We start from the raw sequence: 12,737 nt of genomic DNA on the forward strand, positions 1-12,737 counted from the left end.
CCGGAGTGAGTGGGGCAGAGGGATTTGGAACAATTCTGGAGGCCTTCCTAGAGGAGGGGTGAGGCTGGTGGGGGAGTGGGTCCCAGCGAGGGGGGAAGGTCTTCCAGAGGGTGATCTCTCCATCACACAGGCCTGGCTGTTTCCATGGAGACGGATGCCAGACCCTACCCCTGTGCAAAGTGCTAAGGATGCAGTTGCCATGACAACACCACATCCTTAGGGTAGTGAGGGCTGTACCAGCCGGAAGCCCTTGGGTGGAATTAGAGTGATGTGAGATAAAAATAGTGCGGGAGGAGCTACCCTCCAGCTTGGGGGCTCTTGGATCCCTTCCTGCCACCTGCTGGGCTGGCTTCTTGCCATCAGGGGCAGACTCCCACTGTCCCCCCGTCTTCCAGCTACTGTCCCTCTTTCCTGTCTATATTTGTTTTTGTGGTCCTGGGGATGGAACCCAGGGTGCTCTTCCAATGAGATACATCCCCGAGCCTTTTTATTTATTTATTTATTTGTTTTTGAGACAGGTTCTTGCTGAGGCTGGCTTTGAACTCGAGATCCTCCTGCCTCAGCCTCCCAAGGTACTGGGATGACAGGCGTGTGCCACCAACCCATCTCTTTTCACTTTTAATGGGAACCCTGGTTCCTACTTCACTAGAAAAGCACCCAGTGGGGGCAAAAAAAAAGCTTCCTCAGACTCTAACCACCCATCTACCCGCCTCCCTGACATCCTCCCTCTCCCTTGGTCTTCCAGGTACAACCAAAAAAAAAAAAAGGAAGAAAACAGTGGTGTGAAACCACCCTGTGTTCCACCCACCAGCTGGGCAGGTTAGGGACCTGAACAGGGTGCAGGAAGCACAGCTGGTCTCTGCTCCCCAATGTCTTCAGTGGCAGCTGGCAGCACTGGCCGATTGGGGGTGATTCTGGGGCGGGAATCACTGGAAGTATCTCGCTCATGTCCAGGGTTGATGCTGGCCATTCTCAGCCACGCTGGTGGCCAGGACTCCTCCCTGGGACCTCTCTGTGTGAGTGATGGGTTGGTTCCAGAGTGAGTGGCCCATGAGAGCAGGTGGGCAGTGCCCAGTGATGGGGGATGGAGCCCATCATGTGTTGCTGGTTGACAGAACTTTTGCCCATGTTCAGGGGGAGGAATGTCAAGATCGTGCCCTGAGAATGAGGGATGGAGAGATGGTTCTGGCTGTCTTTGGAAAACATGGAAACGCATATTCCCCACCAATGATGAGAGACACTCCCCTCAGTCCTCCTCCTCTTGCCTGCTCAGGGACAACGCTCCATCCATTCTCCCATCTCTTTATTTTCTTCTAGAATCATCTAGAATCCAGATCATTCCCATAAATACTGAAACATGAGGTTTGATCAAAAATACTCCCAGCCCCTCTCTCCCCACTTGATTTTCTCCGTGGGACTTCTCAGCACCCGAGGCTCTCCACATTCTCTCTGGATTGTCAGCCCCCAGGCACCGGGACTTTGGCCTGTTGTGTCCTCAGCCTTAGAGCAGTACCTGGTGGTGTTGTAGGTTAAATATTTTTCAAACAAATTTTTTGGGCCAAGCTGGTAATAATATTTGCCTCCAGGAAGAGGAGCGGGGTGGGCAGAGTCCCTTGTGAGGACGTTTGAGTTACCCCCCACCAAGGTGACAGGTGCTTTTAAAACAGGTGCACCAAGGATTGAACCCAGGGGTGTTCAACCACTGAGCCCCATCCCCAGCCCTTTTACAAAATATTTTATTTAGAGACAAGGTCTTGCTGAGTTGTTTAGGGCCTTGCTAAGTTGCTGAGGCTGGCCTGGAACTCACGATCCTCCTGCCTCAGCCTCGGGAGCCTCTGGGATTACAGGGGCGTGTGGCACTGCACCTGGGTGACATACTTCCTCTTTATCTTCAACCTCTTGGGTCTTTTGGATTTTGCACCCTGACCCTATCTTACCCATTCCATAGCCATTTCGATAATAAAATACATTATTTTAAAAAATTAGCCCAGCCCCCAGGAAGGAATGAGTAGCAAAGGGATTCTGTGTTCCTATGATGGTGGGTCTTATCCCAGAGCCAGGTCTTCCCCTCCCCCACCCTGCACACTCAGGCTTCGGGCTCCTCTCAGCCTCCCCCATGGAGGCCCAGCCCATGGCCAGCTCTCCAGGCCTCTGATCTGGCCACTTCAGAGCCTTCCCCTCGGGCCTGCAGCCCATCAAAGGTGGCTGGAGCGGGCACCCTCCCCAGATGGGTCTTTGAGGATGGGATGAAAGAGGCTCCACCGAAGCCCATGTGCGCGTCTGGGTGGGGCGCTCCAGAATCCTTGGAGGCCAAGAGGCAGAGAAAGGGAGGCTTCCAGGACCTCCCAGCAGGGTCAGGATGGCCTGAGCATTTACTGATCACCTACTGTATGCCCAGACCCGTGCCAGGTGGGGCTAGGGACACAGTGGTCCATGTCTGGCTGGGCCCTCACTAGGCTCATGGGAGTGCCCAGAGAGTGACAACCCAGCGGGGAGAGGATTGGAACGGGGGACCCATTGGATTCCATTGAGAAGGGCTTCCAGGAAGAAGGGATGTAAGCTCCTCCAAGAGTTGATAACAACCCCCCAAATAATGCCAGAGATCCGCCTCTCGGGCCAGTCAGTGCCCTTATCCTCCTCTCAGCCCCTCAGGCGGGTCCTGCCCTGGCCACGTCCTGGGGTTCCTGATGCCTGCTCAGGAGGGAGGCTGGTTCTCCTGAATGCTGCAACATTCCCTTGTGGCCAGTTTCTTTCCTGCGTCACCCAGGCCGCGGCCTCTCCTCACCCTCTGCTCCCAGCCCTGGCAGAGGGCCTGACAGAGCTGATGTCTGGCAAATATTTGTTCCCAGAAGGAAGGAAGCCAAGATCTCCTCTAAGTTCCGGGGTGGGGGAGGGAGTTCCAGGCAGGGTGGGGGGACAGCCCTGGCCAAGGTGTGGAGCCCCGGGCAGGTGAGGCAGGGGTCCTGGGGGAGGCTGGGGCTGGTGGGGAGGCGGGAGGAGGAGCAGAGGGGAGGGAGGGCAGGAGGTGAGGAGGAGGAGGAGGTGAAGTAGGGGAGAAGGCCAGCAGAGAGGACAGAGAGAAGAGAGGGGACCGAGGCCGGGAAGGGAGTGGTTATGGGGCCCTTTTTGCATGGCCAGTGGGGTGCGTGTTTTTCTGGGAGACCCTGGAAGCGGCTAGGAGAGGCCAAGTCGAGGGTCAGGCCGGCCTCCCAGAGCCTTCCAAGGGATTTGTACAGAACATTCCACGCGGGGCCCTCTGGGACAGGCCTGGAGGCTTGGCAGCCGACGCTCGCTCTGTCTCGGTCCCTGCTGCCTGCTAGGCCACTGTCCCAGCCTTGGCCTCCTGGAGGGACGCCTGGGCTCACTCTCCCTCAGCCCTGCTCCCCGCGACAGCCCAGCGGATACTTATTATAAACACTTGAAAAAATGTTAATAGGTGGCAGAAGGCACATGGTGGACTCCTGAGGCCCAGGAGGGGACGTGGAAAGCCTGCCTCCTCCCCTCTCCCCTCCTGCCTCCCCTCAGGGCTGCTGTGGGAGGCCCTGGACCTTGGGACCTCCTCTTTCATCCTGTCCTCAAAGGCCCATCTGGGGGGATGCCCGGCTCCAGCCGCCTCTGATGGGCTGCAGGCCCGAGGTGGAGGCTCTGAAGTGGCCAGATCAGAGGCCGGCAGAGCTGGCCAGGGGCTGGGTCCCCGTGGGAGAGGCTGAGAGGAGCCTCGGGTTCCCAGCACCAGGAAGCAGCAAGGCCAAGCTCTGGTCTCCTCTGAGAGGCACACGCAGAGGGACGGTGCGGTCTTCCACAGGCTCTGCCTACTTGATTGTTAGACTTAAGGGTTTATTTGTTTGTTTGTTTATGTATTCCTGTGTTTGTGGCTCTGGGGATTCATCCCAGGGCCTTGTGCACACTCGGCACACACTCTGCCACTCAGCTACACTCTCAACCTGTTTTAAAAATTTTTGCAACAAGAGCTAGGGTTGTGGCTCAGCGGTAGAGTGCTCGCCTGGCACGTGTGGGACCCTGGGTTCGATCCTCAGCACCACATAAAAATAAATAAGTGGAATAATGGTGTTGTGTCCAACTACAACTAAAAAACTAAATATTAAAAATAAAATAGAATAAAAGCATTGGGTCCTACTACAACTAAAATTAAAAAAAATCTTTTTGCAACAGGATGCCAGGTGCAGTGGCACAGACCTGTAATACCAGTGACTCAGTTGTACGTTCTGTGTCGAAGGAACCACTGAGCTAGAGCCAGTCCGATACCAGTGACTCGGGAGGCTGAGGCCCGAGGGCTGAAGTTCACAGCCAACCTGGGCAACTTAGTGAGACCCTATTTCAGAATAAGAAATAAAAAGGGCTGGGCGTGTAGCTTATTGGTAGAGTAGTCCTGGTAGAGTAGTAGGTTCTGTCCCTAGTGCTAAGAAAAAATATATTTTTTTGAGATAGGGTCTTACTAAGTTGTTGAGGCTGTCTTTGAACTTGTGATCCTCTTGCTCAGCCTCTGGAGTTGATAGGAGTACAGGGCCCCACTGTGCCTGGCTCAACACCATGTTTCTAAGCACCTACTGTGTGCCAGGCACTGTTCGAGGCAGGGGGATATGGCAAAAGGAGGTGACATCCTAGTGAGGGAGGGAGACAGGTTCCATTTTCCGTTTTTCACAGGGTGGTCAGAGAAGGCCTTGATCAGAGGGGACTGTGGGAAGCCACCATGTCATGTGACCAGAATTTTCCTCTTCTGATTGGTTTGAGACACTCTTGGTCACTTCCTGTGATCTGGCCACTTTCAAGTGCCTATAGATGGTAGCCCCGACCTTGAGAGTAGTAAAAATGTAACAAATGTGTCTTCCTGCATAGGCGTGCCTTCCTGCAGCCCCAGGGGATCAGCTAGGCTCACCTGTTCCTTTGTGCTACTACCCCTTGGCCCTGTGTGGGATAGAATGTTCCATGGAAACGCCCTTTGTGTGTCCCCTTCTCTTGCGCGTGGCCTCCCTAAATGCGGGTCAACCTGCTGACAGTGGACATCAGGAAGCTAGACTCAGACCCTGCAACCTGACCCCTTGCCTCATTTGAATGACTTCTCTCCAATAAAAGGGGTCAGCACGTTCTCTCTCTCTCTCTCTCTCTCTCTCTCTCTCTCTCTCTCTCTCTGCAGACCCTTAAAGTCAGAGGAGCCATCACAGGACCCCAAAGAAAAAGGTATCTCTATCTCTTGTGTGGTTATTTCGAGTAGCCCAGTTCCCTGGAGTGACCCTGAGTGTTTTAGTTGCGAGGAATGCAACAGGGGACATTTGAGCAAAGTCCTGAAGAAGCAAGTCGTGGAGTTATCTGGTAAGGGTGGGAATAGCAGTGGGAGCAGCAAATGGGCAAAGGCCCTGAGGTAGGAGTGAGTCCTGTGTGTCCCAGGACTAGGAAGGAGGCCAAGGTGGCTGGAGGGGACCGAGTGAGGAGGACTATAAGAGGCAATAAAGCTTTTAGGCTACTGTCCAAAATTTGGATTTTGGGGCTGGGGATATTGTACAGTCCTAGAGTGCTTGTTTAGCCTATGAGAGGACCTGGGTTCTTTTCCCAGCACCCCTTCCACAAAAATTGGCTTCTACTTTTTCATCTGGAGAGCCAGCTGTGTCTTAGTGTGTTCTGGGGCCGGTTCTCAAGAGAAGATTGCTCAACTTTGGGGAATTGTGCAAGCCAGTTGTTAAACACAGCTAGTATTAAAATCTAGACTGTCAATTGTTCAGCCAGGTACAGTGGTGTTCCCAGCCAGCCTCACAGCTTAGCAAGACCGTGTCAAAATTTAAAAATAAAAGAAAGAAAGAAAGAAAGAAAGAAAGGGGATAGCTCAGCGGTGAAGTGACCTTGGGTTCAATACCCAGTACCAGAAAAAAGTGGGGGGGAAGGGAAGGGACTATATATATATACACCAAACTTACAGGTTAAATATATATATATATATATTATAAAAGGTAATAACTGGCCAAACTTTATTGGACTCTATATCTTTTACTACATTGTACTATTCACCTATGCTCTTGAGGTTATTTATGTCTGTTGTATCTGCACATGGAAATATCACATGGGGGCATTTGTTTACTTTTCTTTTTTTTCACATTATTTTATAACAAATTATTCTAATTTGTTATATATGACAGCAGAATATATTACAATTCATATTACACATATAGAGCACAATTTTCCATGTCTCTGGTTGTACACAAAGTAGAGTCACGCCATTCGTGTCTTCATACATGTACCTACAGTCATGATGTCCATCTCATTCCACCGTCTTCCCTACCCCCATGCCCCTTCCCTTCCCTCTCACCCCTTTGCCCTATCTAGTGTTTATCTAATCCTCCCATGCTCTCCCCTCAGCCCCACTATGAGTCAACATCCTTACATTAGAGAAAACATTTGGCATTTAGTTTTTTGGGGATTGGCTAACTTCACTTAGCATGACATTCTCCAGCTCCATCCATTTACCTGCAAATACCATTATTTTATTCTCTTTTATTGCTGAATAATATTCCATTGTGTATATATGACACACTTTTTTTTACCCATTCATCCACTGAGGGTCATCTAGGTGGGTTCCACAGTTTATTGTGAATTGTGCTGCTATAAACATGGATGTGGCTGTCCCTGTAGTATGCGAGGAGTGGGATAGCTGGGTCAAATGGTGGATCCATTCCCAGTTTTCCAAGGAATCTCCATACTGCTTTCCATGTTGGCTGCACCAATTTGCAGTCCCACCAGCAATGTAAGAGTGTGCCTTTTCCCCCCCATCCTCGCCAGCACTTCTTGTTGTTTGTATTCTTAATAGCTGCCATTCTGACCGGAGTAAGATGATATCTTAGAGTAGTTTTGGTACCGGGGATTGAACTCAGGGGCCCTCGACCACAGAGCCACATCCCCAGCCTCTTTTGTATTTTCTTTAGAGACGGGGTCTCACTGAGGTGCTTAGCGCCTCACTTTTACTGAGGCTGGCTTTGAACTTGCGCTGCTCCTGCCTCAGCCTCCCAAGCTGCTGGGATCCCAGGCAGGTGCCACTGCGCCCAGCACATGGTGGTATTTCTGAACTTGGCTTTTGATGGTGTCTCTTCAGTAACTTAAAAACCAGTCTTGGTGGCTCAGCGGTACAGCACTTGCCTGGCATTGTGTGAGGCTCTGGGTTCCATGCTCAACACCAATCAATCAATCATCAATCAATCAATGATGATTAGAAGTATTTCTGAACCAGACGTGGTGGGGGTGTTTACACTGCAGAAATTGGCCCTCGCTGGGCATCAGGGCTGCTTCCTCCCCAGGAGCTGGGGTTAAGCCTGCCCAGCATGCCAACGCTGGCCCGTAGACCCGGCCAAGACTTCTGTAAAGCACACAGTGCTCAACTTCAGGGATGGGCCACGCGGGTTTGGCGGGTTCCTCCCTGGTGCACTGTCTGTGGACAGACTTCAGCTGGTGCCAACAGGGCGCCAGGATGCCCGCGCTTCAGACTCCAGCTGGGGCATAAACCCCTCAAGGAGTTGCTGTGTCCACAGGCGTGGGAGGTTCCAAAGTGAATGGCCACTGCCTTGTGGCTTTTCGAGGAGGCTGTACCCATTTCCACCCCCAACAGCAGAACGATGCCAACTTGGCCGCCTGAACCCTTTGATGGTTCTGGCTACTTCTAGGATGTAATCTTTGGATTTTCTTTCATAGGAAGGCCTTGTCCCTTCCTCTTGTAAGGTGGAAGGTTATTTGGTGGCCTCACCATGACCCCTTATAAACTCCACATGGCAGTCACTTTAAGGATTTGCTCTCCACCCCCTAACAGGAACCTTGGCCCACCACTCTTTTTTTTTTTTTTTTTTTTTGATACCAGGGATTGAACCCAGAGCTGCTTAACCACTGAGCCACAACCCCCGCCCTTTTATTTTGACACAGGGTCTCGCTAAGTCGCCTAGGGCCTCACTAAATTGCTGAGGCTGGCCTTGAACTTTCAATCCTCCTGCCTCAGCCTCCTGAGCCACCAGGGTAACTGTGCTTAGAATCTAAAATAGCCAGGTATGGTGGCATGTGCCTGTTACTCCAGCTGCACAGGAGGCTGAAGCAGGAGGATCACTTGAGCCCAGCCTGGGCAAGCGGGGGGGGGGGGGGGGGGAGGGGACCTCAAGAAAACCAAAGAAAAGAGCAAAGGGCAGGCAGACCGTGTGCTGCTGAGGTACCCAGGCTGTGTGGCTCTTCTGTGGTTCTGAATGGCCTGTGTCCCTCCAGCTGTCCTACCCACCAGGCTTGGCGTTGGGAGCAGGCAGCCTTCCACTTGCCCCTGGGCTCTTTCATTGGGGACAGTTTGCTTGTCTTACTGAGACAGATTGTGCTGCCGGTTTCTAATGTGCCTTCAAATGTCCCACTCCTAGGCCTCTGGATCCTGAGGTGGAAATGTCCCCTTGCCCTCCCCAAAGTGCCACCGAGGGGGCGAGGAGGCAGAGAGGACTTTACCCAGGGCCCTCCGGCTCCCTCCCTGGAGTCGAAGTGCAGATTCCAGCACCTCTCAAATTGAGGCCCAGGGCCTCGGGGAGGCCAGGATTTGGGGACTCTTCCCTGGAGTCTAGAGGGCCTCCCAAGGCCAGAGGCGGCTCCTTCAGGGCTCTCTAGCCCCAGGCAGTCTGCAGCTGTGAGGGCTCCCAGACGCAAAATGTCCTGTTTCTTGGGGCCAGTCACCCGTGGCGGGGACACCCACATAGTCACTGGGAACGGGCTGTCTACTCAGAATGGGCTCCTAACAGGGCCAGGTCCCCTCTGTCCCCTCAAACCTCTAGGGCAGAGCCATGACCTTTTAGAAACTTCAGGGTGGGCTCCTGGCCCCCCCTTACTCCTCCCAGAACCTCAAACCTCAGCCCCACCCCCCCACCCCTACCCTCCCAGGGCCAGGACCTGTCTGGGCCTCTAGAGGGTGGCCTGGCTCACTTCTGACTGGGCTCCCAGAGAATAAAAGCCCTCCCCCACCATCTCCTCTGGCCGGGTCAAGGCTAGGTCAAGGCCTATATTTGTTCTTTTACTTCCTTCCGTGCACCCAGACAGATATTGCCTTCCTTCTGCGGTAGACCAGAGGGGACCTGAGGCTCAGAATGGATCCCTCCCCCAGGGTCAGCTGAGAAGTGGACGCACCCCCGCATTTCACCACTGTCTTATCCCGCCTCCTGGGAAGCATCGAATGTCTTTCTATCCAGGTCACCTGAGCCCCAAGACACCTGTGGGGTCCTAGGCCAGGGTGCGGAGGGGTGGCAGGGACAGTTACCCTGGGAGACTTCCCCCGGCCTTGGCTGGATCTGGGGGAGCTGAGGAGGGCAGCACCCAACACCCCAGCTCTGGGCCCAGAAACCCGAGTGTCAACAGGTACCGCCAACCACTGGGACCTGACCAACAAGGAGCCAGCTCTTGAATAAATGATCAGAAGGTGGGAAGGCAAGCCTTCTCCAGTTCCCAGGCTGCTGCTCCCGGCAGGGCCCGGGCAGGAAGCGCCTCTGCCTCTAAGCTCAGCTGCGCCCAAGGGTCTCCTACAGCCTCCTTCCTTCCTGCTTGAGTCACCCACATTCCCTGAACCCCTGCTGCTTGCCTGGCCCGAGCGGGGCATGGTGGGGGCACAGCAGAGGCAGAGACAGCCCCTATGCCTGGTCCAATGGAGGGGGCAGACCTGTCCCCAGGCAGTGACCGCCCAGGGTGAACAGGGCTGGGACGGAGGGCCCTGGGCCCTAGGAGGCCTTGAAGGTCAGCCTTGGGGTTCACAGGATTCACGGTGTCCCTGAGACCCTGATGAAAACCTAAAGATGTTGGTCAAATGAAGGGGAAGATAAACACCCCCTCACACACACATACACATTAAAATGCTTGGTTGAGATTCACTAATTTATTTTATAAATTAATATGAACTAGGTTGACACCTGAGGTTTAAAAATGTCACAGGACAAAATTTAACGTATTTTGGCCGGTCACAGTGGCGCACATCTGTAATCCCAGCAGTTTGGGAGGCTGAGGCAGGAGGATTTCGAGTTCAAAGCCAGCCTCAGCAATTTAGTGAGGCCTTAAACAACTCAGTGAGACCTTAAACAACTCAGTGAGACCCTGTCTGTAAATAAAATACAAAATAGGGCTGGGGATGTGGCTCAGTGGTCCAGTGCCCCTGAGTTCAATCCGTGGTAGCCAAAAAAAAAAAAAAGAAGAAAAATTAAGGATTATTTTCATGTGCATGGTACTGAGGATTAAACCCAGGGTAGCTGTACTACTGAGCTAATCCCCAGCCCCTTTTTTTATTTTTATTTTTTTTAATTTTGAGACAGAGTCATTCTAAGTTGCTGAGGATGGCCTCGAACTTGCAATCCTCCTGACTCAGGCTGGGATTGCATGCTGCACCACTGCACCTGGCTTGGGCTCTACTTTTAGGCAAAACTATAAACGGTGGACATCAGAAGGGAGTGCGGTGACTTCATCCTGGAGAGCTCAATGCTCTTAATCCTGGAGCCTGAGGCAGACCACGGTGGGTGCTCTGGTTCCCTTCAGGATCCCTGTTGATGTCATCCATTCAGCTTTTTTGAGCTTTCTGGCTTGGAGGAAAACAGGGCTGGAGAGTAAAGGTGAGGTTTAAAGTTCTGTTTTGTTTTGTCTTTTCCTTTCCTTATTGCTCTCCTTTGTACTTACCCTTATTTCTTCTATCCTACCTCAATTTCTCAGAAGATCAGAAAACAACTTCGTTTCAGTCTGGTGATGGAGAACTTCAGCACACGAGACTGCATTTTGATCTTTAGTCAGGTCTGTGAGGGACGTGCACAGGAGCCTCGTCGCAAGCAGTAGCCGCCCATCATTTTTATTTAACAAAAATATAGCTATATAGACCATACTAATGCCTAGGGGAGAAAGACCAGGACCGTGGCTGGGCTGGGGCTCGGTGGTAGCGCACTTGCCCGGCATGTGTGAGGCACTGGGTTTGATACTCAGCACCACATAAAAGTAAATAAATTAAAGATCTATCCACAACTAAAATAAAATATTTTAAAAAAATATTGTGGGTGAACACAATACCTTTATTTTATTTTTATGTGGTGCTGAGGATCGAACCCAGTGCTTCACACGTGCTGGACGAGTGCTCTACCTCTGAGCCACAACCTCAGCCCTAAAATAAAATTTAAAAAAAATTTAAAAGACCAAATAAATAAAAAAATAAAGGTTAAATTCTTAAGAAAACAAACAAAATAACAAACAAACAAAAAAACCAAGATGGAGTAGCATTGGTTCAGGGCACTTAAAATGGAGTCGGGAGGCCATTGATAACAAGTCTCGGCCTCATCCAAAGCTGGACCTTTCCAGTGGGTTGCAGACATTCGCCCACCCCCCACCCCCATGTGAATTGACTTTTGAAACATTGTTAATCTCTGTCGATCTTCTGTACTAGAACCCACCCCAAACCGCCCATAGACTGAGATCACACCCAATCCCTTTCTTACAATTTAACTTTTGTCAGCACCAACCATAATTTCTGACTAATAAATAATGTCATTCCCAACCCTCTTGCTGCTTAAAGCTACAAAGCTATAAATATTGCTGCCATTTTGTAGAAGTTTGGAATGACTGCTTGAATCTGTGTTTTCTCAGATTGCAAATCCTAACTAGCCCCAAACCAGTGCAGTTCCTTTTGTTGTTGACTAAATTGATTTCTTTCTTGGTCACTGAGAAATCCTGGAGTCCAGTTGGAGGAGTGGAATTCAAGAATCAGCATATAATATTGAACCCAGGGCACTTAATCACAAGCCACATCCCCAGCGCTCTTTGTTTTTTATTTTGAGACAGGGACCAATGTTAGATAGTAGCAAGCAATGAGCAGTGAAATACAGGCAAGGTCACAGTTGTTTTTTTTTTTTTTTTTGGCCCTCAACCACTGAGCCACATCCTCAGCCCTATTTTATATTTTATTTAGAGACAGGGTCTCACTGAGTTGCTAAGTGCCTCGCCATGGCTGAGGCTGGCTTTGAACTTATGATCCTCCTGCCTCTGGGATTACAGGTGTGTGCCACCGTGCCCAGCTCACAGGCATTCTTTAAATTACTTTAGGGTCTTCTTTGAACTTCTTCCAAAGTAAACAAGAAAGCAAAACATGGTAGTTTGAAGAAAAGAAAGAGAAACAAAAGGAGCTAATGGGGAAATATGTCAAGAGAAGAGGATTCATGGGACTGACTCGGTCGTGGGGCTAGGAATCATGGCTAAAGTTGTCTCCATTTGTCTGGGGAGGAAGAGACCTTTAGTAGCGCAGGCACACTAAGATAACTTCTGACCAGCTTCTGACCCCAGTGCCCACATTAACATGGGATTGACTTGTAGATGAAGTCCCCTAAGTAGGATGGCCATCATGACCGTTCCAGAGAGGACCAACGATGGTCAAAAACTCCACCACCCGTGAAGGAGGGGTTGAACACCGATTGGTGAAGAGGCAGAGGTGGTCCCCAGCCCTTCTGGCAAACACCAAAAAGTGTCTCCTTTGTCATTCTCTGCTCGGAGACAGCCCACCCGCTCCCTTGAGAGTCCTTTTTGCTTAAGCAAAGTTCTCTTGCATGATTTTGGTGTCTGACTCTAAATCTTCTTCCGTTGGAATACAAGAACCAAGGCTTGGAGTTTCAGCTCCTTGTTTTCCTGTAACACCACTAACTTGCTCAGGGCCTTATTAGGTTCCCAAGGCTGGCCTCGAACTCACAATCCTCCTATCTCGACCTCCCAAG

Source organism: Callospermophilus lateralis, chromosome 18, assembly GCF_048772815.1.
Source record: "Callospermophilus lateralis isolate mCalLat2 chromosome 18, mCalLat2.hap1, whole genome shotgun sequence".
Classification (NCBI taxonomy): domain Eukaryota; kingdom Metazoa; phylum Chordata; class Mammalia; order Rodentia; family Sciuridae; genus Callospermophilus; species Callospermophilus lateralis.